The sequence below is a fragment of the Schistocerca nitens genome, chromosome 3 (genome assembly GCF_023898315.1).
Source record: "Schistocerca nitens isolate TAMUIC-IGC-003100 chromosome 3, iqSchNite1.1, whole genome shotgun sequence".
NCBI lineage: Eukaryota > Metazoa > Arthropoda > Insecta > Orthoptera > Acrididae > Schistocerca > Schistocerca nitens.
Genome location: NC_064616.1, coordinates 486860557 through 486886766, shown reverse-complemented (window position 1 = coordinate 486886766; position 26210 = coordinate 486860557). Strand labels below are relative to the sequence as shown.

At 44.4% G+C, this 26210-nt stretch overlaps 1 protein-coding gene across 1 annotated transcript in view; it reads right to left on the bottom strand.

The window, feature by feature from the left end:
• Nucleotides 1-26210, bottom strand: part of LOC126249633 (polyamine-transporting ATPase 13A3-like) — a 264428-nt gene that overhangs the window by 204625 nt on the left and 33593 nt on the right. The gene's annotated exons all lie outside the window — the stretch shown is intronic.

Below are 26210 nucleotides of genomic sequence, written 5' to 3'. Positions count from 1 at the left end.
TGATGTTCATCTTATATCCTCCTTTCAAGACACTGTCCATTCCGTTCAACTGCTCTTCCAAGTCCTTTGCTGTCTCTGACAGAATTACAATGTCATCGGCGAACCTCAAAGTTTTTACTTCTTCTCCATGAATTTTAATACCTACTCCGAATTTTTCTTTTGTTTCCTTTACTGCTTGCTCAATATACAGATTGAATAACATCGGGGAGAGGCTACAACCCTGTCTCACTCCTTTCCCAACCACTGCTTCCCTTTCATGCCCCTCGACTCTTATAACTGCCATCTGGTTTCTGTACAAATTGTAAATAGCCTTTCGCTCCCTGTATTTTACCCCTGCCACCTTCAGAATTTGAAAGAGAGTATTCCAGTCGACATTGTCAAAAGCTTTCTCTAAGTCTACAAATGCTAGAAACGTAGGTTTGCCTTTTCTTAATCGTTCTTCCAAGATAAGTCGTAAGGTCAGTATTGCCTCACGTGTTCCAACATTTCTACGGAATCCAAACTGATCTTCCCCGAGGTCAGCTTCTACCAGTTTTTCCATTCGTCTGTAAAGAATTCGCGTTAGTATTTTGCAGCTGTGACTTATTAAACTGATAGTTCGGTAATTTTCACATCTGTCAACACCTGCTTTCTTTGGGATTGGAATTATTATATTCTTCTTGAAGTCTGAGGGTATTTCGCCTGTCTCATACATCATGCTCACCAGATGGTAGAGTTTTGTAATGACTGGCTCTCCCGAGGCTATCAGTAGTTCTAATGGAATGTTGTCTACTCCCGGGGCCTTGTTTCGACTCAGGTCTTTCAGTGCTCTGTCAAACTCTTCACGCAGTATCTTATCTCCCATTTCGTCTTCATCTACATCCTCTTCCATTTCCATAATATTGTCCTCAAGTACATCGCCCTTGTATAAACCCTCTATATACTCCTTCCACCTTTCTGCCTTCCCTTCTTTGCTTAGAACTGGGTTGCCATCTGAGCTCTTGATATTCATACAAGTGGTTCTCTTCTCTCCAAATGTCTCTTTAATTTTCCTGTAGGCAGTATCTATCTTACCCCTAGTGAGACAAGCCTCTACATCCTTACATTTGTCCTCTAGCCATCCCTGCTTAGCCATTTTGCACTTCCTGTCGATTTCATGTTTGAGACGTTTGTATTCCTTTTTGCCTGCTTCATTTACTGCATTTTTATATTTTCTCCTTTCATCAATTAAATTCAATATTTCTTCTGTTAACCAAGGATTTCTATTAGCCCTCGTCTTTTTACCTACTTGATCCTCTGCTGCCTTCACTACTTCATCCCTCAAAGCTACCCATTCTTCTTCTACTGTATTTCTTTCCTCCATTCCTGTCAATTGTTCCCTTATGCTCTCCCTGAAACTCTCTACAACCTCTGGTTCTTTCAGTTTATCCAGGTCCCATCTCCTTAAATTCCCACCTTTTTGCAGTTTCTTCAGTTTCAATCTGCAGTTCATAACCAATAGATTGTGGTCAGAATCCACGTCTGCCCCAGGAAATGTCTTACAATTTAAAACCTGGTTCCTAAATCTCTGTCTTACCATTATATAATCTATCTGAAACCTGTCAGTATCTCCAGGCTTCTTCCATGTATACAGCCTCCTTTCATGATTCTTGAACCAAGTGTTAGCTATGATTAAGCTATGCTCTGTGCAAAATTCTACAAGGCGGCTTCCTCTTTCATTCCTTCCCCCCAATCCATATTCACCTACTATGTTTCCTTCTCTCCCTTTTCCTACTGATGAATTCCAGTCACCCATGACTATTAAATTTTCGTCTCCCTTCACTACCTGAATAATTTCTTTTATCTCGTCATACATTTCATCTATTTCTTCATCATCTGCAGAGCTAGTTGGCATATAAACTTGTACTACTGTAGTAGGCATGGGCTTTGTGTCTATCTTGGCCACAATAATGCGTTCACTATGCTGTTTGTAGTAGCTAACCCGCACTCCTATTTTTTTATTCATTATTAAACCTACTCCAGCATTACCCCTATTTGATTTTGTATTTATAACCCTGTAATCACCTGACCAAAAGTCTTGTTCCTCCTGCCACCGAACTTCACTAATTCCCACTATATCTAACTTTAACCTATCCATTTCCCTTTTCAAATTTTCTAACCTACCTGCCCGATTAAGTGATCTGACATTCCACGCTCCGATCCGCAGAACGCCAGTTTTCTTTCTCCTGATAACGACGTCCTCTTGAGTAGTCCCCGCCCGGAGATCCGAATGGGGGACTATTTTACCTCCGGAATATTTTACCCAAGAGGACGCCATCATCATTTAATCATACAGTAGAGCTGCATGTCCTCGGGAAAAATTACGGCTGTAGTTTCCCCTTGCTTTCAGCCGTTCGCAGTACCAGCACAGCAAGGCCGTTTTGGTTAATGTTACAAGGCCAGATCAGTCAATCATCCAGACTGTTGCCCCTGCAACTACTGAAAAGGCTGCTGCCCCTCTTCAGGAACCACATGTTTGTCTGGCCTCTCAACAGATACCCCTCCGTTGTGGTTGCACCTACGGTACGGCCATCTGTATCGCTGAGGCACGCAAGCCTCCCCACCAACGGCAAGGTCCATGGTTCATGGGGGGTAATATGACATACCAGGAAATTTGACATACCAGGAAATTTCATACTGCATCATCAGCTGCTACAGTTATTGCATTGCCACCATGTAACAGGACATTCAAAAAGTAAATCAGCACCAGTGTGGGATTTATTATATAAATTAAATGGCTTTCGTAAAGGATGAAATGTAAACTATTAGAAGTTCTGAAACTCTTAGTTTGGCATATCTTACACTAAATAAAATCTGATTTTTAATACATTTACACTGAAACACATGAGACAGTCACTAACATCTCATGCCAAGAATACATTCCTGGCTGACTCAAATGTTGAACCATTTCGCCATTAGGGAAGCAACCTGTGTTCAGTTAGTATCCAGCCAGTGTTTATGAACAGAACAGTAGTCATTCCACTATACAAATGTTTCCTACTGAATATTTTTATAGTATTAAGCAAACACATAGGTAAGGTTGCCACAGTTTTAGACATCTCTCTATTTAATGCCTTTCTTGGATACATGTGAACTCTGTAGATAGGAGAAATTAAACAAAAATTGTTTTTGCTATCATATTTGTGTACGAATGTAGACTTTTCAAGCATATATTGTTAGTGAAAAGTTCTAGTAGTTCCAGCTAGGTGATAAAGCCACTTCACCAAAAACTTATGGCCTTGACACTCAGTTGAAGCACTGTGGAATATCTACACTGTCATCCAATGGAAACCTAAGAGCTTTTCTTCATCAGACCTGCGGATATTACATATTCTCAAACTGGAATATGTAATCATTGCATTTTATTAAAGCCAAAATGACCTGTGATGTGGTTTTTGGTACCATCAATTGTTTCAATTATGTTCATACATTATGAGTATGTATGAAAGTACCGCATAATTTTAAGTACTTTCTATTGTGTAAATACTTTCCACTGTGTAGATAAGTGATTAGGTACACTAAGGTATTAGGCAGACAAAATCAGGGACTAAAAATATATAAAACAGAAATTTATGATCCTAACAGGAGCAATCGGTCTTATGGTAATGTCGCTGAACTTGAACATTTTATACGAAAGACGAAATATGATTAGAGTATAATGTCTGTTGACAAGGAGATCATCAGGGATAGTGCACATACTCAAATTGGGAAATGATTAGGAAGGAAACTGAAAATGTCACTTTTACAAAAACCAGTCCTGGTTTTACCTTAAAGGATTCAGGGAAACCACATAAAATCTAAATCTGTGCATGCATATGGGGATTTGAATCACCGACCACATGAATGTGAATCCAGTTGGTACAGACCTCTGTTAAAAATATTCAACACACAAGTGTGCTAAGTGCCAATAGAGTGGTCAGAAACTGAAAAGAAACAGTCATTAGTGGGCACCACAGGGGCACTTGCTGCACTTCAGGTATATTAAGCTTGTCCTAGTAATGCACAGTTCTGTCCACATTGACCCTTATTTCCCTAGATGCTTGCAGGAACATGAAGGTCTTCATTTGTTTATCCACTCATTCAGTCATTCCACTCCACTTTCTTGATAACTACAATGGCCCATTCACATCAAATTGCATTTAGTGAACCATTATGACAGTCTTTTTTGTATTTTTTAAATTTATATTCCTTGTTTTGAATACTGATACTTTAAAATATCTATTAGATTACTTTTCCTTATTTCTTTTGTTTCTGCCACTATCACACTACCATTTAGATGGTTACCAACAGGCTACCAGAAGTGCAGTTACCCTGCCATATCTTTTTCCACTCTTCTCTACTTTCACAGAAAAGAAGCCACAGGTTTTTGCCCTTCCAGTCTCTTTTACTAATTCTACTATTATCATTATGACTTTCACATCATGGTTTCCAATTCTTTAGATAAAATGGTATGAAGAATAATATCCACTCAACAATCTCAGGAAGCATCTTGCACAGAGTTTGGGGTATTGGAATCTCTCACTCTTGACAGTATAAATAACTGATCTTGAAACTTCGGGAAATGAATCACACAACACAGAAATTGTGAACTGATGATTTTCTTGAACTGCCAGAGCCACTTGCTGAACAAAATCATGGTTGATACTCACTTCCTTCCCTGACTACCTGCATCATGAGGAGTGGTACATCCTGCTTCAAAGTTCCTGCATCATTGCTGCACTTTTCTGCCACTCACGAAAGTTTCACCATACACATTACTCATTCATCATCGAATTTCAGTTGCAATGCACCCCTCATCATGAAGAAATTTAATGACAGCATGCACTTCACACTCGCTGGGAGATGCTATTGCTCTAGGCATCTTTACGTACTCACCGTGTGTTCAGAACTGATGAGTGCAATGCAACACAGCTGTGGGCATGCTAGACATATTGTGCAACACATCTGCACAAAGCTCCATCAAATTGTCACTTTGGTTTTAATTTCATGACCAAAAAGATCTTGATAAAAAAAAAAGAACCCTTGTATACGCAGTGGAGTGTGAGAAGGTGACAGTGTGACAGACAAAAAAATGTATAGAGTGTGAACTCTACAATATCGCCTGACCGTATAACTACAGAGTTCACCAATCATAAAGTGAGGTGATATGTTGTTAATACAGTGCACTGTTTTAAGTTGCAGCATTACAGCCACACCACTACAGTGCAAAATAGATCTGTAGAATACAAACACCATCCAAAAAGGCCTTTAAGACCCAACAGTACCGACTGACCGCTGTGTCATCTTCAGCTCTTAGGTGTCACCAGACGCAGATACAGAGGGGCACGTCATCAGCACACTGCTCTACTGGCCATTGTCAGTTTTTGTAACTAGTGCCACTACTTCTCAATCAAGTAGCTCCTCAATTGGCCTCACAAGGGCTAAGTGCACCCTGCTTGCCAACAGCACTCAGCAGACCTGGATTGTGGCCAAAGTGCTAGCCAAGCCTGACAGCACTTAACTTTGGTGACCTGACGGGAAGTGGTGTTACCACTGTGGCAATGCCACTGTATGAACAGATCTGTAACATGTAAGAAATGTGACCTACCAGAGTGTGAAGATGGATTCAAGTGTTTCTTCCCTATACATTGTGTGAACTGTTCAGGCAATGATGCTTTTTTGAGTCATGAGTACCATGTATTAATTACCGGAAAAATATATTCAGGGAATTAAGCATTATGTAACTACAAGGACTGGCAGATGAAACAGTTCATGCTGTTAAAAAATTACCAACTTTGAATTAATCATTCATTGCAGTGACAACAAAATTTGGGAAACAGGACTCCACCACACAAATCCTATTGAGTCAGTCATACTCAAACTTGAACTTGCAAGATGAACCTGAGAAAATCAGTTGTCTCCTCCACATCACTAACAATTGCAATAGGAAAGCATACATCGTAAGCCACTTGCTTACACCTCCTGATTAACCCACCTACTGGACACAGAACACCTAAAGAACGTATGGCTAATAGTTATGGCACCACCAACTTCTCTCCTCAGAAGAAATGTGTATTAAAGAACTGAAGACCAATGTGTATGAGTAGAAAGTCATCTGACCACAGTTCACTGTCCTCGATTAGGTACTCTGAAGACAGCCATAGTACTGATGACAGGAACATTGAAATCTGTCCGTAGCACCAATTTGGCTGCACATATTAGCGTACCTTACATAGTAGTTTCTCCATCTTAATAAAAAGATAATGGGAAAACCTCACTAGTAAGATGATCCAACCTTATGGTGGAACATAACAGGGTTCCAGTTACATGTGGAAGGAGTCAAACTCCTATCACAGGCAGATGCAGATCCGGTTTCAGTTTGGGAGTAGGGGGTCACAGTTCTTTTATTGTTTGCCCCTAAAAATAATTTGTCCTCACTCCTAATCAATCCTATATTTAACGTGTCACAGATACTTAGGATTCTAATAATTATAATAATAATAGAATATATAAAAAGCATTAATACAATCACAACAACTTGCTTATGTCAGTGGTCAGTACATTGGAGACTTAACCCCTTTAGACCCACACCTGACCACAGGGTGGACCTGGTACTTGCATTTACAAGAAATCCATTTCAAAGATTCTGAAATCACTGCATTAGGGGACTCAAAACCTCCACAAAAAGGATGACCTCACAGTGCAGAGAGATAAAAAGCTATATCTGTCAACAGCAGATACCACATACTGCTGTTAGTCTTCTCCCATCATTTCAGTCTCACAGCAGTCACTATTAATGTTCATGTGCCACACAGTGTAAATACACTTCCAGTCACATTAATGTGACCACCTGTCAATAGCCTGGATAACTACCTTTCGCAGTGCAGACCACAGTGACACATGCAGGAAGAGAGTCAATGAGGTCCTGGAAGGTACTGACAGGGATGTGGAATCATGCCAACTACAGTGCCACATCCAGCTGTGCTAGGTTTCTCAGCTGTGGACTCATGGGAGAGGCAGCTCGATTGAGGTCGTCTCACAGATTCTCAATTGGGTTTACGTCCAAGGAGTATGGTGGCCAGAGGAGTATGGTAAACTTGTCCTGGAGCTCTTCAAACCATGCACATACACTGGGAGCAATTTGACTTATTGCATTGTGCTACTAGTAGATGCCATCATTCTGAGGAAAAACAAATTGCATGTAGAGGTGGATATCATTTCAAACAATAGATGCACACTTGTGTTGATCCATTGTGTCTTCCAAATTGACAAGATCTCCCATAGAATGCTACAGAAACATCCTCCAGACTGTAATGAATGCAGGGCGTTTGCTTTCAGATGTTTCATGCAGCACATGCCAATGGTCATCTGTTTGATGGAGCATTGAATGGTTACTTATTGCAACTCAGTGGAAATCCAGTTGCAGTACTGGCATGCATATTCCAGCATTCATTGCCAATAAACAGAAGTCAGCATGGCTCCATGAAGCAGGAGCCTGCTGCAGAGGCCCATACACTGCAACATTTGCTGAATGGTCATTGAGGAGACACTGTTGATAGTACCTTGGTATAACTGGGTGTTAAGTAGCTCAACAGATGCATGCCTGTTTGCCCAGACACACCTCCACAGCCACTGTTCACCCGTGGCATCTATGGCCCGCAGGGCACCACAGTTTCATCGTCACCAGTTTTGGATAGCGCCATTTTGCCATGCACGGTATACTTTAACCATAGCAGCATGTGAACAGTTTCCAAACTAGGCCATTTCGAAAATGCTTCCAACCTTGTCCCGAAATCCAATGCTCAGGCCCTTTTGGACATCAGATAAATCGCTCTGTTTCCATATTATGACAATGACTGCACTGTTTTGCATGTCCCCCAACATGCTTTATATACCCTTCACTGCTAGTGCTGCCAGGTGCCTTCTGTGTGTGACCACTGCACACTGACATCTAACATTAATGTAACTAGATCATGTACATTACCTGCAGTTGCAAAAAGGTAAGAAATTAAGGAGATGGGACCTGGATAAATTGAAAGAACCAAATATTGAGAATTTCAGAGGGAGCACTGGGCAACATAGGATGGAAACAGGGAAAAATCAATACAACAGAAGATGAGTGGGTAGCTTTGAAAGATTGAACAGGGAAGACAGCAGTGGATCGAATAGTTAGAAAGACAAGGCCAAATATAAATCTCTGAATAACACGAGAGATACTGCATTTAACTGATGAAGAGAGAAAATACAAAAATGAAGCAGTCGAAAGGGAATACAGACATTTAAAAAATGAGTGACAAACTGCAAAATGGCTAAGCAGGAATGGTTAGATGACCAACGCAAGGCTGTAGAAGCATGGTTGGTTTGTGGGATTAAAGGGACCAGACTGCTACGGTCATCGGTCCCTTTTTCCAAATACTAAAAACACCACAGAGAATAAAAAATGTTCAACAGAATAGATGACAGACGACACAGAACAAGAGAAACTTAGACAAAGACCAGACAAAACTAATCAAAATCACACAGAGTGTGACGGTGGTTGGCCGACCATAGGAACAAAAAAAAAAAGGGAGAACCCAACCACTGAGAGAGACATTAAAAACTCAGTTTAAAATTGTAGGCCAAAGGCCAGAACCAACACAAAAAAAACATAACAAACACTCAAATTAAATGATAAAAAACCCCTGTCCGAATAAAAAGCAAAACTAAGCCTGCCATGACAGAGTCATCAGCTAAAAGGGCAGGGAGCGTATCAGGCAGTGCAAATGTCTGCCTGACCACAGCTTAAAGGGGACAGGTCAACACAACGTGGGCCACTGTCAAAGCTGCCCCGCAACGACATAGAGGAGGGTCCTCCCGATGCAGTAAATAACTGTGCGTCAGCCGGGTGTGGCCAATGCGGAGCCGACAAAGGACAACTGACTCTCTGCAATTGGCTCGCATGGATGACTGCCACACACCCGTCGTCGCCTTGATAGGACGGAGTTTGTTTGGCGTGGACAGATTGTTCCATTCAGTGTCCCAAAGCAAGAGAACCGCGTGGCATAAGACTGCCCACAAATCAGTCTCCGGGAGGCCTACCTCCAGAGTTGGTTCACTGGTGGCCTGTTTGGCCAGGCGGTCCACATGTTCATTGCCGGGTATCCCAACGTGGCCTGGAGTCCACACAAGGACCACAGAGCAGCCGCAACGGGCAAGAGTATGCAGGGACTCCTGGATAGCCATCACCAGACGAGAGTGAGGGAAACACTGGTCGATAGCTCATAAACTGCTCAGGGAGTCGCTACAGATAACGAAGGACTCACCTGAGCAGGAGCGGATATACTCTAGGGCATGAAAGATGGCGACCAGCTCAGCAGTGAAAACGCTGCAGCCAGCCGGCAAGGATCGTTGTTCGTAATGGTTCCCTAGAGTTAGAGCATAACCGACCAGCAACCATCGAACCGTCAGTGTATACAATGCCAGAGCCCTGATATGTGGCTAGGATGGAATAAAAGTGGCGGCGGAGGTACTGAGTCCTTCGGGACCTGTGCCAATTCGAGCCGAAGGCAAGGGTGAGGAACACACCACGGGGGTGTTCGCAAAGGGGCCCGGAAAGGAGGTGGAACAGGGAAAACCCCAAGCCCGGAGAGAAGCTCTTTGACGCGGACTGCGATCGTACAACCTGACCGGGGCTGACGTTCTGGCAGATGGACGACCGATTGCGGGAACAGAAGACGATAATTTGGATGCCCGGGCAAGTTAAAAACATGGGCAGCATAAGCAGCCAGTAAACGGTGGTGCCGGAGGGACACCTGCCTCCACAAGTAAGCTGTTCACAGGGCTGGTCCGGAAAGCACCAGTGACAAGTCGTATCCCGCTGTGAAGGATTGGTTCCAGCACCCGTAATGCAGAAGGGGATGCTGAACCATAAGCCAGGCTCCCATAATCCAGACGAGACTGGATTAATGCCTGGTAGAGCTGTAAGAGGGTAGATCGGTTGGTGCCCCAGCTGGTGTGGCTCAAGCATCGCAGAGCATTTAGATGCCACCAACACATCTGTTTAAGCTGCCAAATATGAGGCAGCCAAGTCAACCAGCCATCAAAAACCACTCCCAAAAACTTATGTGTCTCCACCACAGCAAGAAGTTCACCGTCAAGATAAAGCCATGGCTCCGGGTGAACAGTGCGTTGCCGGCAGAAATGCATAACGCAGGACTTGGCAGCCGAAAACTAGAAGCCATGTGCTACAGCCCAAGATTGCACCTTGCGGATAGCGCTCTGCAGCTGACGTTCAGCGGCTGCAATGCCAATAGAGCTATAGTACAGCCAGAAGTCGTCAGCATACAAGGATGCTGAGACAGACGTCCCCACCGCCGCAGCGAGCCCGTTTATTGCGATTAAAAACAGGCAGACACTTAAAACAGATCCCTGTGGCACCCCGTTCTCCTGAACTCAGGAGGAACTATGGGAGGCTGTGACTTGCACGCAGAAGGTTCAATGCGACAGAAAATTTCGGATGAAAATCGGCAGTGGACCCCGGAGACCCCATCCATGCAGCGTAGAAAGGATGTGGTGACGCCATGTCGTATCGTATGCCTTCTGCATATCAAAAAAGACAGCAACCAGGTGCTGACAGTGGGCAAAGGCAGTATGGACGGCTGACTCCAGGCTCACCAGATTGTCGGCGGTGGAGCGGCCTTTACGGAACCCACCCTGAGACGGAGCCAGAAGACCCCGAGACTCCAGTACCCAATTCAACCGCCGGCTCACCATCCGTTCAAGCAACTTGCAAAGAACGTTGGTGAGGCTAATGGGACGGTAGCTGTCCACCTCCAAAGGGTTCTTGCCAGGTTTCAAAACAGGGATAACAATACTTCGTGCCATTGCGACGGAAACTCACCCTCGACCCAAATACAGTTGTAAAGGTCGAGGAGGCGTTGCTGACAGTCCACTGAAAGGTGTTTCAGCATCTGACAGTGGATGCGATCTGGCCCAGGAGCGGTATCAGGACAAGCGGTGAGGGCACTGTGAAATTCCCACTCACTGAATGGAACATTGTAGGATTCAGGATGGTGGGTGCGAAAAGAAAGGCTCCGATGTTCCATCCGCTCTTTAATGGAGCGGAAGGCCAGTGGGTAATTCAAAAAAGTGGAACTCAGAGCAAAATGTTCTGCCAAGCAGTTGGCAATTACGTCGGAGTCAGTACAAACTGCTCCTTTCAGGGAGAGTGCAAGGACGCTGACAGGGGTCCGATAGCCATAGAGGCATCGAATCTTGGCCCAGACTTGCGATGGAGTGACATGGAGGCCAATGGTGGACACACACCACTCCCAGCACTCCTGCTTGCATTGTCGGATAAGGCGGCGGGCTCGCGCACGCAGCCATTTGAAGGCGATGAGGTGTTCTATGGAGGGATGTCGCTTGTGACGCTGAAGCGCCCGCCGGCGATCTTTAATCGCTTCAGCAATGTCAGGTGACCACCAAGACACAGTCCTCCGCCGAGGGGACATAGAAGAACAGGGAATGGCATATTCTGCGGCATTAACAATGCTGGTGGTGACTGAGTGAACCACCGTATCAATGGCTTCATGAGAAACAGGGTCAATAGCGGCAGTGGAGGAAAACAAGTCCCAGTCAGCCTTATTCATAGCCCATCTGCAAGGGCGCCCAGGATAGTGACCCTGTGGCAGTGACAGGAAGATCAGAAAGTGGTCACTACCACATAGGTCGTCATGCACACTCCATTGGACAGAAGGTAAGAAGCTAGGGCTGCAGATCGAAAGGTCAATGGCGGAGTACGTGCCATGCGCCACACTGAAATGTGTGAAGGCACCATCATTTAAAATGGAGTGGTCGCGCTGTGCCAATACATTCTCAACGATGGCACGTCGACCTGTTGCCACTGACCCACCCCACAAAAGGGTTATTGGCATTGAAGTCGCCCAGTAACAGGAAAGGTGGCGGCAATTGGGCAATAAGCACACCCAGGACATGCTGTGGGACATCACCATCTGGTGGAAGAAACAGACTGCAGACAGTAACAGCCTGTGGCGTCCACACCCGAACAGCGACAGCCTCTAAAGATGTTTGGAGAGGGACGGACTCGCTGGGAAGAGAGTGAAGGACATAGATGCAGACGCCACCAGACACCCTTTCATAAGCTGCCCGGTTCTTATAATAACCCCGATAGCCACGGAGGGCGGGGGTTCGCATTGCTGGAAACCACATTTCCTGAAGAGCAATGCAGAAGAAAGGGTGAAGGCTGATAAGTTGTCGGAGCTCAGCTAGATGATGGAAGAAACCGCTGCAGTTCCACTGGAGGATGATATTGTCCATGGCTCAGAAAGGCGTGAAGGGACTGGGAAGGCAGTTTACGCCGCTTGTTCACTCGCTGCCACTGATTCAGTACCAGTGCGAGTGATATCCATGACGTCTGAGGGACCGGCGAGATCCAGGTCTTCAGCAGACGCCAGAATCTCGACCTCGTCCTCAGACGCTGAGCTTGTAGGAAGCGGTGGGACGGGTGCCACCGCAATGTCGGGATTCTTGGGAACCTTTTCCTTTTTCAGCTTATCTCGCTGTGTCTTCGGAGGTTCAGGCTGGGAGGGCTCCACTGGGTCAGTCTCAGGGACGGACGACAACCGTGAGGCCCTACAACCAGCGACCGGTGGTTGTTTGAGCCACTTGCGGGTGTCCACTTTTAAACCGGTCGGAACTTGCGAAGGGAGGTCCCCAAGGGACCCCTTCCTGGCGAGAGAAGCCAAAGAAGTCTTTACGCGTCTCTGGCTGGGAAGGGGGAACTGATGTCCCCAATGGTTGGGGGGGTGTTGCTCCTGAAGTAAATGGAGCAGGAGCAACAGGGAGAGAAGTGCCCCCCACCATCAAGGGGGCAGGTGTGGTCCTGCGACTCTCAGAGCTGACTGGATGTGTTGCAGCTGACATAACTGTAGCAGGAGTGACTGTGGCGGCATAAGAAGACGTCATGCGCACAGGATGTAGCCGGTCAAATTTCCGTTTAGCTTCCGTGTAGGTCAGTCGATCCAGGGTCTTTATTTCCATTATTTTCCTTTCCTTCTGCAGAATCGGAAAGTCCGGCGAGCAAGGGGATGATGCTCTCCGCAGTTGACACAGATGGGAGGCGGGGCACAGGGAGTATCAGGATGGGATGGTCGACCACAATCGCGACATACAAGGCTGGAAGCACAGCGTGAAGACATATGGCCGAACTTCCAACACTTGAAGCACCGCATCGGGGGAGGGATATATGGCTTGACATCACAACGGTACACCATCACCTTGACCTTCTCAGGTAATGTGTCACCCTTGAAGGCCAAGATGAAGGCACCGGTGGCAACTTGATGATCCCTTGGACCCAGGTGGACGCGCCGGATGAAATGGACACCTCGTCGCTCTAAGTTGGCGCACAGCTCGTCATCGGACTGTAAAATGAAATCCCTGGGGAAAATAATGCCCTGGACAATATTTAAGCTTTTATGGGGCGTGATATTAACTGAAACATCCCCCAGCTGCTTACAAGCGAGCAAGGCCCGTGACTGCGCAGGGGATGCTGTTTTTATCAAGACTGAACCGGACCGCATTTTGGACAAGCCCTCCACCTCCCCGAACTTGTCCTCTAAATGGTCTACAAAGAACTGACGCTTCACAGATACAAAGGATTCACCATCAGCTCTGGTACAGATGAGATACCAGGGCGAATATGTTTCACTGGCATTCATAGACTTTCGTTCCTCCTACAGTGTGGCCAGGGAGGGGAACAATTTGGGGTCATACACATTAGCCTTAAAATGAGCCTTCGAACGCTTGGCCAAGGACCTCCCCACAGGCGCCACCCAGCCACAGCAAGGGCCACCTGGCAGGATGGCCATTGCCGGGAGTCCTGATGCCCCAGGGAGATGGGCATCTACTCCTCGGCATACATGGGGAGTAAACTGCACAGGCATCAGCAGAGCAATCCCTGTGTTGTCAAGGGGCTACAACCAACAGGGTACATGGCGGCCCCACCACAACGGACTGGCTACCGTGCTGGATGTTAGGTGACATGTAGTCCATGATCATCGTCAGTGCAGAAAGTGGCACTGCACATCGCATGGTGGAAAGTGCACGCAGGAACGCATCCATGCCCAAGAGATGGAGAGTGGGCAGGACTGCAATGCAACGATGAATAAGCTGGCGAAAGGTCTGACCGCAAGATGGACACAATGCACCAAGTAAGGCGCCGTTCCCCATTCGGCTCGCTCTTCAAAAAAATTTTGAGAGGTGGAGGTCAAACCCGACAGGGGACCATCACATAAGGCCAAAACTTTTGAGACTCCTTTTAGTTGCCTCTTACGACAGGCAGGAATACCACGGGCCTATTCTTACCCCTGAACCCGCAGGGGGCTGTAGAAGCATGTATAACTAGTGGAAAGATAGACGCTGCCCATAGGAAAATTAAAGAGACATTTGAGAAAAGATAAGCAACTGTATTAATATCAAGAATTCACACGGCAAGCTAGTACTAAGCAAATTCGGAAAGCTGCAAAGTAGAAGGAATACAGAGAGGGTCTGTATAAGGGGACTGAACTTGAGGACAGTATTATAGAAAGACAAGAAGAAAAAGTAGGTGCAGATAAGATGAGATACGATGTTGCAAACAAATTTTGACAGAGCACTAAAAGACCTATCTGGAAGCAAGGCTGCTGGAGTACATGCCATTCCCTCAGAATTATTAAGATTCTACAGAGAGAGAGAGAGAGAGAGAGAGAGAGAGAGAGAGAGAGAGAGATGATGATGATGATGATGATGATGGCGATGACGGGTTTAAGGAAATAAGTATCTTGCCTATGAGTCCCTTGTTTCATTGGAAATTCACGTAAAATGAGAAAAGGAGGATGGTCAACCCCAGGATCTGTGACCTCCTTGTTAGGGTTGATTTGAGTGATGTTAGCTTACAACAGGGAGTTAAAAGTGAGAGGAAACAAAGGCAGCTAGAAACCATAGCTGGTAATGGGAACTGTATTCTGGCACAGAAGCAATCATGGGTGGAGCGTGCTGCGCCACGCCATCTGCGACAAGAAGTACACTCTAGTATCCTGCACAACCCACATCACTCTAGGATACACAAGAAGGGTCATTACACTGAGTACAATTGAAATGGGGTGAGAAAATGAAGACTGTACAGAATAAAGGGCTAATTAGTTTATGCAGTTAGATAAATATAATATGCATATAAAAATTTAAAAATCCTTGAAAGTGCAGGGGGTGAAAGGAACTCAAAACCACTTGGGGCACACACCTCAGGGAAAGAACTCAAAACTTAATATTGACGGTGTGACTGTGGGTCCCACTGCAGTCACAATACCATTGATTGCAATGGCAAAGAGGGTTATGTTCAAGACTGATCCCTGTGGGATTCCAGTTTCCTGTACACATCGGTTGTTTTGACAACCCTGGAAGCCCCACTCACACAGTGTGAACAGGATGTGATGGCGCCAGGTGCTATTGTAAGCCTTCTCCAGGTCCAAGAACAGTCATCAGATGTTCACAATGTGTGAAAGCATTTTACACTGCAGCTTCCAGATAGATCAGTTTGTGAGTGATGCATCAGAGTGCACCAAAGGCATCTTGGAATTGTAACTAATGTCTTCTGGCTTCCAAGCAACAACAGTTGTTTGAGCATTCTTTCAAATAAATTATGCAGCCCATTTATTAGAGTGATTTTTTTATAAGTAGCCAGAATCTGAGAGTCTTTTGCCATTTTCAGGACTGGAATAATAATACCCTCCAGCCATTGGGAGGGAAATTTCCCTTCTCACCGAATACAATTGAAAAGCCTGAGGATGAGTTTTATGTAGTCATTGTTAAGGTGTTTGGGCATTTGATTGCAGATTTTATAAGGACCCGGGGATGTTCTTGACACACTGCTAAAATGCTGCAGAACTCCCATTCAGTAACTGGAACACTGTATGACTTGAGGCCTTGTACAAAAACAGATAAGTAGTTTTGCTCTGCCAAGCATATCCGGGTCAGGAATTAGGATGGTGCTTACTCCATGCAGACATTTCAGTGAAGTGTGCCACAAAACATTCAGTAATGATAATGGGCTTAGTGCAGATGTCATCACTAACTGTGGACAGTTGGTGGCACAAATGTGGCAGAGTTTAGTCCATATTTGAGAGAATGGAATGTGGACTCTCACAGATGATACATTCTGTTCCCAACATCTCACCTTTCTCTTTTTTATTAACGACTGTGTCTTCGCACGAAGTTTCTGAAAAGCTATTAGACGTTCTTTGGAAGGCAACATTTGTGTCGAAGTGCCCGTCTATATTATCTGATAGCTGGAGCTATTCCTCCAGACCACCATGGCACACATTTCTGGCAGGGAGGCCTGAAGAATAGGGTGTCATTGCTTCTGCAGCATGTATAATTATTCAATAGTATCTTATATCACTCCTTTGATATCCTTCTCTTGACTAGCTCCTAAAGAAGCTTTGGAGGTGAAAGCTTACCAGCTGGCTTTCTAAAGTGACCAATGTCGTGCATGTTGCATTGGATAGTGGCTGGAGAAAGAAAGAAAGAGAGAGAGAGAGAGAGAGCTGACTGTCTCCCAAGTGACCATTCAGCAGGACACAAGGCACCATCTGTCATGTGTTAATCTGCCCATGCTGACACACAGTGCCTAACCTCAGCCACCAGGAGGCGGCTCTCTTAGACAGCACTGACAGATGTGCATCAAGAGTGGCATGTGCAGCTACCATGCAGTGCCACCACAAGGAAACGTCACATGCTATTCTACTTAAGCTTGCAGTGGAGTGGCTTCTGTCTCATTCTGTACAATTTATGCTCTTGCTAACTTCACTCTGCTGTCTGGTACCGATCCGGTTGTATACAGGGATGATGTTTTGAACATATTTGTGGTTTTGGGATTAAAGTGATTGTAATTTTTCAGAACATTTCTCGTGGAAAACAGTGGTTATCTTTAGACTTTAAAATGAACATAATCTCAACCACAAGAAACCTTTATTTTAGTAGTTACCAGTTTTGGTCAATTACTGACCATCTTCAGACCTCCTACCATGTTGGTAGGCAGTGGCAGTGACAAGACATCAACTGTTGATGTTTGTGGAATTCATAACACTTGCTCCATTCACAACCACTGCCTACCAACATTGTAGGAGGTCTGAAGATTGTCAGTAACTGACAACAACTGATAACCACAAAGATAAAGGTTCCTCACAGTCAAGCTGTTGATGTTCATTTTAAAGTGATTGTATTTTTATTGGTGTTCTCAACTGTGTGTGTTACGACATCACCAGCTGTTACCCTAACTGACAAGTGAACATGGACAGCCACAGCTTCTAATGCAGTGGTTAATGGTACCTGCTCATTAGAAGTGTCACAGCATATGAGCATCTAGACCCCTCTAAATGCCCTCTCAGTTTAAGGGTGATTTTTGCAGTAGGATTTCTAATTTTGAACAGCAGCTTGTTGGGTTTCTAAGAACCATGTCTCCTGAAGTGCTAGGCAGACTGTAGAGTAAGCAAGCAGAGTTCAACCAGGTGGTGATGATGGCAGTTACAGTTCCATTGAAGTAACATCAGACTGGGATTTGAGAAAGCAATGAAACAGAAATGGGAGTATGAATTACGTTGCTGTTGAGCTGTGCTCCACATGAAAGAGTAATTCTTCATCAATATTTACAGAGTGAACCTCAAAGCGGGTGGGGATCATATCGACTGGAACAGCTACGTTTAGTTTAATTTTCAATTTTTCCTTCTTCTGTCTGAAGTTTCAGTTCCCGTGGTGAATTTCTTGTCTTGACTTCTAGGACTGATGTGGAAAATTCTTTTCTACAACCCACAGCTTGTGGCTCTTTCAGCCACTGGTTGGAGGTAGAAAGGTGGTCTTTGTCCTGGAAAGGGGGCACATTGGCAGGTGTCCTCTTCCCTGGTGATGCTAGATGAAGATGAGGTACCCTCCAAATGTGCTGATGGGGTAGTTGCCACCTTTGCTGTGGGTTTGGGGATTGAGGCACCCGACAGTCTCTACCTCATCTGAAAAACAGGCACAGGCATGTGGCCAGTGCCAAGAGTTGGTGTTTGGGACCTAATTAGCAGGCTCAGTGTGGACTTTGACATGATGTTTGCAAAGTTTGGCATCTTATCGATTGGATGGCGACATTCAAACTTATTTTAATGCCTTGATATGACACAGTCACGTGTTCTATGTTACTGGATTTTCTTCTTCCTCTTGAAAACTGAGCATGTTAAAGGAGGGGGATGGGTGTTCTGGGCAGTTTACACATGTAGGGGGCTGTTCACTAAGTCTCCCTTCATTCATCGTCATCCTGCACATGCCAAACATAGCCTCATTAGTACAATTGTGTGTGTGTGTGTGGGGGGGTGGGGGGTGATGGGTTCAAACCTCTTGCACTGAAAACATATGTTCTTGTTGTGGTCTTCAGCCCGAAGACTGGTTTGATGCAGGTCTCCATGCTACTCTATCCTGTGCAGGCCTCATCATCTCTGAATAACTACTGCAACCTACATCCTTTTGAATCTGCTTACTGTACTCATATACTGGTCTCCCTCTACAATTTTTACCACCAGACACTTCCTTCCAGTACTAAACTGGTAGCCCCTTGATGTCTCAGAATGTATCATGTCAACTGATTTCTTCTTTTAGTCAAGTTAAGCAACAAATTTCTTTTCTCTCCAACACTGTTCAGTACCTTCTCATTAGCTACACGGTCTACTTTCTAATCTTAAGCATTCTTCTGTAACACCAGATTTCAAAAGCTTGTATTCTCTTCTTGTCTAAACTGTTTATGGTCCACATTTCACTTCCACACAAGGATACACTCCAGACAAATGCCTTTACAGAAGACTTCCTAACACTTAAATCTATATTCAATAGTAACAAATTATTCTTCAAAAACAATTTTCTTGACACTACCACATTTTATATCCTCTCTACTTCAGCAATCATCAGTTATTTGACTGCCCAAATAACAAAAATCATCTATTTTTAGCGTCTCATTTCCTAATCTAATTCCCTCAGCATTGCCTGATTTAATTTGAAAAAATTCCCTTACCCTCGCTTTGCTTTTTTTTTTTTAATGTTCATCTTCAGGGTGTATACGGGGACAAGGAAAAAAAATTCCTGGGTTATTCCTGGATGTCTCCCGGATATTCAGTTTAAAAAATATGCTTTTTCCCGGGCAAAAATACACTTTTTCTGTGCTAAGTGACAGTAGGTTTTCCGTAGATTTTCCCTCAGAACTGTAAAACTTAACTGGTTGCATGCCGCTACTACCGATACAGCTAACAGCCAAACTTCAAGTAGCGGGAAGCAGGAGGAGGTACTGCTTATATGTGAGTCAAATGCGCATGCACAACAGACCGCTGGGAACAGGTCAAACGAACCTAATATGAACAGTTGTGACATCATGCTCATAGCAAGCAGTTTATTGTTACGAAGAATGCTCCCTGCCGCCGTTGGATAAGCAGCTGCAGCAGCAAGTCGTATACTCCTAGCTCACTCATTTCTTACATAGTTTAATTCTTAATTTCTCTGCGTGTTTTTGGTACTTGCATTGTTGGATACATAAATTTCGGGCGTATTATAGTATTTGAGAGTTGTAGCATCGCGTTTTAGTACCTGAATAGTGTAAAATCGCGTAGTCTCCTTCTGCTGTCGAGCAGTGTGTCAGCAGTGCGCAAGTAGCAGCATTACTGCATTTACTAGGCAATCTTGTATTTTAATAACCGCTTAAATTTTGTCGATTTGTTTGCGCTCTCTGTAGATTAGTTCAGACGTTCTTTGCAAAACAGTTTTTAGCATGGATAGGGACTGCAACTGCTGTGTTCGGATGCAGGCTGAGTTGGCATCCCTTCGCTCCCAGCTTCAGGCAGTGTTGGCTTCGGTCACACAGCTTGAGGCTGTTGCCAATGGACATCACTGTGGGGGTCCGGATGGGGGTTTGTCGGGGACGGCCAGCTCGTCCCACGCATCCCCCGATCGGACTACGACTGTGGTTGCCCAGGATACTGCCCGCATTGAGGCTGATCCCTCACCTGTGGTAGAGTGGGAGGTCGTCTCAAGGTGTGGCAGGGGGCGAAAGACATTCCGGAGGGCTGAACGGAAGGCCTCTCCAGTTTGTCTGACGAACCGGTTTCAGGCTCTGTCTCAGGCTGATACTGATCTTCGGCCTGACATGGCTGCTTGTCCTGTTCCAGAGGTTGCCCCTCAGTTTGCAAGATCCGGGCGGTCGCAGAGGGTGGGCTTACTGGTAGTTGGGAACTCCAACGTCAGACGCGTAATGGGGCCCCTTAGGGAAATGGCAGCAAGAGAGGGGAAGAAAACCAATGTGCACTCCGTGTGCATACCGGGGGGGAGTCATTCCAGATGTGGAAAGGGTCCTTCCGGATGCCATGAAGGGTACAGGGTGCACCCATCTGCAGGTGGTCGCTCATGTCGGCACCAATGATGTGTGTCGCTATGGATCGGAGGAAATCCTCTCTGGCTTCCGGCGGCTATCTGATTTGGTGAAGACTGCCAGTCTCGCTAGCGGGATGAAAGCAGAGCTCACCATCTGCAGCATCGTCGACAGGACTGACTGCGGACCTTTGGTACAGAGCTGAGTGGAGGGTCTGAATCAGAGGCTGAGACGGTTCTGCGACCATGTGGGCTGCAGATTCCTCGACTTGCGCCATAGGGTGGTGGGGTTTCGGGTTCCGCTGGATAGGTCAGGAGTCCACTACACGCAACAAGCGGCTACATGGGTAGCAGGGGTTGTGTGGCGTGGGCTGGGCGGTTTTTTAGGTTAGATGGCCTTGGGTAAGTACAGAAAGGGCAACAGCCTCAACGGGTGCGGGGCAAAGTCAGGACATGCGGGGACCAAGCAGCAATCGGTATTGTAATTGTCAACTGTCGAAGCTGCGTTGGTAAAGTACCGGAACTTCAAGCGCTGATAGAAAGCACCGAAGCTGAAATCGTTATAGGTACAGAAAGCTGGCTTAAGCCAGAGATAAATTCTGCCGAAATTTTTACAAAGGTACAGACGGTGTTTAGGAAGGATAGATTGCATGCAACCGGTGGTGGAGTGTTTGTCGCTGTTAGTAGTAGTTTATCCTGTAGTGAAGTAGAAGTGGATAGTTCCTGTGAATTATTATGGGTGGAGGTTACACTCAACAACCGAGCTAGGTTAATAATTGGCTCCTTTTACCGACCTCCCGACTCAGCAGCGTTAGTGGCAGAACAACTGAGAGAAAATTTGGAATACATTTCACATAAATTTCCTCAGCATGTTATAGTCTTAGGTGGAGATTTCAATTTACCAGATATAGACTGGGACACTCAGATTTTTAGGACGGGTGGTAGGGACAGAGCATCGAGTGACATTATACTGAGTGCACTATCCGAAAATTACCTCGAGCAATTAAACAGAGAACCGACTCGTGGAGATAACATCTTGGACCTACTGATAACAAACAGACCCGAACTTTTTGACTCTGTAAGTGCAGAACAGGGAATCAGTGATCATAAGGCCGTTGCAGCATCCCTGAATATGGAAGTTAATAGGAATATAAAAACAGGGAGGAAGGTTTATCTGTTTAGCAAGAGTAATAGAAGGCAGATTTCAGACTACCTAACAGATCAAAACGAAAATTTCTGTTCCAACACTGACAATGTTGAGTGTTTATGGAAAAAGTTCAAGGCAATCGTAAAATGCGTTTTAGACAGGCACGTGCCGAGTAAAACTGTGAGGGACGGGAAAAACCCACCGTGGTACAACAACGAAGTTAGGAAACTACTGCGAAAGGAAAGAGAGCTTCGTTCCAAGTTTAAACGCAGCCAAAACCTCTCAGACAAACAGAAGCTAAACGATGTCAAAGTTAGCGTAAGGAGGGCTATGTGAGAAGCGTTCAGTGAATTCGAAAGTAAAATTCTATGTACCGACTTGACAGAAAATCCTAGGAAGTTCTGGTCTTACGTTAAATCAGTAAGTGGCTCGAAACAGCATATCCAGACACTCCGGGATGATGATGGCAATGAAACAGAGGATGACACGCGTAAAGCTGAAATACTAAACACCTTTTTCCAAAGCTGTTTCACAGAGGAAGACCGCACTGCAGTTCCTTCTCTAAATCCTCGCACAAACGAATAAATGGCTGACATCGAAATAAGTGTCCAAGGAATAGAAAAGCAACTGAAATCACTCAACAGAGGAAAGTCCACTGGACCTGATGGGATACGAATTCGATTCTACACAGAGTAGGCGAAAGAACTTGCCCCCCTTCTAAGAGTCGTGTACTGCAAGTCTCTAGAGGAATGTAAGGTTCCAAATGATTGGAAAAGAGCACAGGTAGTCCCAGTCTTCAAGAAGGGTCGTCGAGCAGATGTGCAAAACTATAGACCTATATCTCTGACGTCGATCTGTTGTAGAATTTTAGAACATGTTTTTTGCTCGATTATCATGTCGTTTTTGGAAACCCAGAATCTACTATGTAGGAATCAACATGGATTCCGGAAACAGCGATCATGTGAGACCCAACTCGCGTTATTTGTTCATGAGACCCAGAAAATATTAGATACAGGCTCCCAGGTAGATGCTATTTTTCTTGACTTCCGGAAGGCGTTCGATACAGTTCCGCACTGTCGCCTGATAAACAAAGTAAGAGCCTACGGAATATCAGACCAGCTGTGTGGCTGGATTGAAGAGTTTTTAGCAAACAGCATGTTGTTATCAATGGAGAGACGTCTACAGATGTTAAAGTAACCTCTGGCTTGCCACAGGGGAGTGTTATGGGACCATTGCTTTTCACAATATATATAAATGACCTAGTAGATAGTGTCGGAAGTTCCATGCGGCTTTTCGCGGATGATGCTGTAGTATACAGAGAAGTTGCAGCATTAGAAAATTGTAGCGAAATGCAGGAAGATCTGCAGCGGATAGGCACTTGGTGCAGGGAGTGGCAACTGTCCCTTAACATAGACAAATGTAATGTATTGCGAATACATAGAAAGAAGGATCCTTTATTGTATGATTATATGATAGCGGAACAAACACTGGTAGCAGTTACTTCTGTAAAATATCTGGGAGTATGCGTGCGGAACTATTTGAAGTGGAATGATCATATAAAATTAATTGTTGGTAAGGCGGGTACCAGGTTGAGATTCATTGGGAGAGTGCTTAGAAAATGTAGTCCATCAACAAAGGAGGTGGCTTACAAAACACTCGTTCGACCTATACTTGAGTATTGCTCATCAGTGTGGGATCCGTACCAGATCGGGTTGACGGAGGAGATAGAGAAGATCCAAAGAAGAGCGGCGCGTTTCGTCACAGGGTTATTTGGTAACCGTGATAGCGTTACGGAGATGTTTAATAAACTCAAGTGGCAGCCTCTGCAAGAGAGGCGCTCTGCATCGCGGTGTAGCTTGCTCGCCAGGTTACGAGAGGGTGCGTTTCTGGATGAGGTATCGAATATATTGCTTCCCCCTACTTATACCTCCCGAGGAGATCACGAATGTAAAATTAGAGAGATTAGAGCACGCACGGAGGCTTTCAGACAGTCGTTCTTCCCGCGAACCATATGCGACTGGAACAGGAAAGGGAGGTAATGACAGTGGCACGTAAAGTGCCCTCCGCCACACACCGTTGGGTGGCTTGCGGAGTATAAATGTAGATGTAGATGTAGAATTACAGTCTGCGCCCTCCGACCTTTGACATACTTTTGCTATCTGCAGATGCTTGTGCGTGCACGGTGTTTTGTTGTCGTAAATTGCACATTTCCTTTGCCACTAAAGTTTTATTTTTCCCCCTCGTTTATATTTTATTGCTGCTGTATCATTCTCCAGTAGCAGGATACAATAACATTCTTTGCTAGAGAATCAATTCTGCAGTCAAAATTACAAAAATTTAACTGAAAGCTAAAACAATGAAAAATTCCCGGAATTCCGAAAAATTCCCGGGTTTTTCCCGGTTTTCTCCCGGATGAAAAAATTCCCGGGTTTTTCCTGGATTTCCCGGTTGTCCCGGGTCATATACACCCTGATCTTATATCCTCCTTTCAAGACATTGTCCATTCTACTCAACTATTCTTCCAAGTCCTTTGCTGTCTGTGACAGAATTGCGGTCACTAGAAAACCTCAAAGTTTTTATTTCTTCTCTGTGAACTTAAAATTCCTTCTCCAGATTTTACTTTGGTTTTCTTTACTGCTTCCTCAGTGTGCAGATTGAAAAACATTTTGGGATAGGCTACAACTTTGCCTTACTTCCTTCTCAGCTGCTGCTTTCCTTTCATGTCTTTCGACTCATATAATGGCAATCTGGTTCCTGTACAAGTTGTACATAGCCTTCAGCTCTTTGTATTTTACCACTGCTACATTCACAGTTTTGAAGAGAGTATGCTAGTCAATGCTGAAAATGCTTTCTCAAGATCTTCAACAGCTATAAAAAAAATTTGCCTTTCCTTAACCTATCTTCTAAAATAAGTGGTAGGGTCAGTGCTGCCTTGCATGTTCCACAGTTATCTAGAAGCCAATCTGGACCTCCCCAAGGTGGGCTACTACCAGTTTTCCATTATTCTGTAAATAATTAATGTTAGTATTTCGCATCTATGACTTATTAAACTGATAGTTCAGTAATATTCACATCTGTCAGCAACTGCTTCCTTTGGAATTGAAATTATTGCATTCATTGTGAAGTCTGAAGCTATTTCACATCTCATACATCTTGCAACTACGTGGAATAGTTTTCTTATGGCTGGCTATCCCAAGGATATAAGTAGTTCCGAGAGAGTGTCTTCCACTCTGGGTCCTTGTTTAGACATAGGTCTTTCAGTGCTCTGTCAAATTCTTCTCGAGGATCATCCCATATCTCATCTTCATCTACAGCCTCTTCTTTTTCTATAATATCGCCCTCAAGTATATTTCCATTGTATTGCCCTTCTATATACTCTTTCCACCTTTCTGGTTCCCCTTCTTTGCTTAGTATTGGTTTTCCATAAGAGCTCTTGATATTCACACAGTTGCTTTTCTTTTCTCAAAAAGTTTCATTTTCCTATATGTGGTATCTATGTTCCTCTAGTTATATACACTTCTATATCTGTACACTTGTATTCCAGCCATTCCTCCTTAGGCATTTTGTATTTCCTGTCAATCTCATTTTTTAAGACTATGTATTTCCTTTCACCTGCTTCAATTTTATATTTCCTCCTTTCATCAAATTCAATATCTCATCTGTGATATTCAAGAACTTCTACTACACTTTGTCTTTTTACCTATTTAATTGCTGCCATCACTATTCCATTTCTCAAAGCTAGCCATTTGTCTTCTGCTGAAGTAATATTGCCCTGTTTCAGTCAATTGTCACCTAATGCTCCCATTGAAACTCTCAATAACCTCTGGTTCTTTGAAGTTATGCAGGTCCCATCTCCTTAATTTCCTACCATTTCTGCAATTTCTACAGTTCATAAGCAGTAAATTGTGGTCAGAGTCCACATATGCTCCTGGAAATATCTAAGTTAAAATCTGGGTACTAAATTTGTCTTACCATTATATAAACAATCTCAAAAGTTCCAGTGCCTCCACGTCTTTTCCACATGTACAACCTTCTTTCATGATTCTTTGACCAAGTGTTAGCAATAATAAAATTATGCTCTGTGCAAAATTTCCCCAGGCAGTTTCCTCTTTCATTCCTTTACCGCAGTGTATATTCACCTACTATTTTTGCCTTCTCTTCGTTTTCCTACAATGGAATTCCAGTCCCATATCAAAAATTTTCCTCTCCCTGAACGACGTGGATAATTTTGCTTATCTCATCACACTTTTTTTCAATCTATTCATCATCTGTGGAGCTAGTTGGCACATAAACTTGACTACTGTGGTGGATGTTGGCTTCTTGTCTATCATGGATGCAATAATGCATTCACTAGGCTGTTCATAGTAGTTTATCTACATTCCTGTTTTCTTATTCATTATTAGACCTACTCCTGTATTACCACTATTTGATTTTATATTTATAACCCTATAGTCATCTGACTAGATGTCCTGTTCATCCTGCCACTTAGTTTCACTAATCCACACTACACCCAACTTCAAACTATCAATTTCCCTTTACAGATTTTCTAACCTTCCTGCCCAATTAAGGGATCTAAGATTCCACATTGCGACCTGTAGACTGCTAGTTTTCTTTTTTGCTGTTGATGACATCCTTCTGAGTAGTCCCA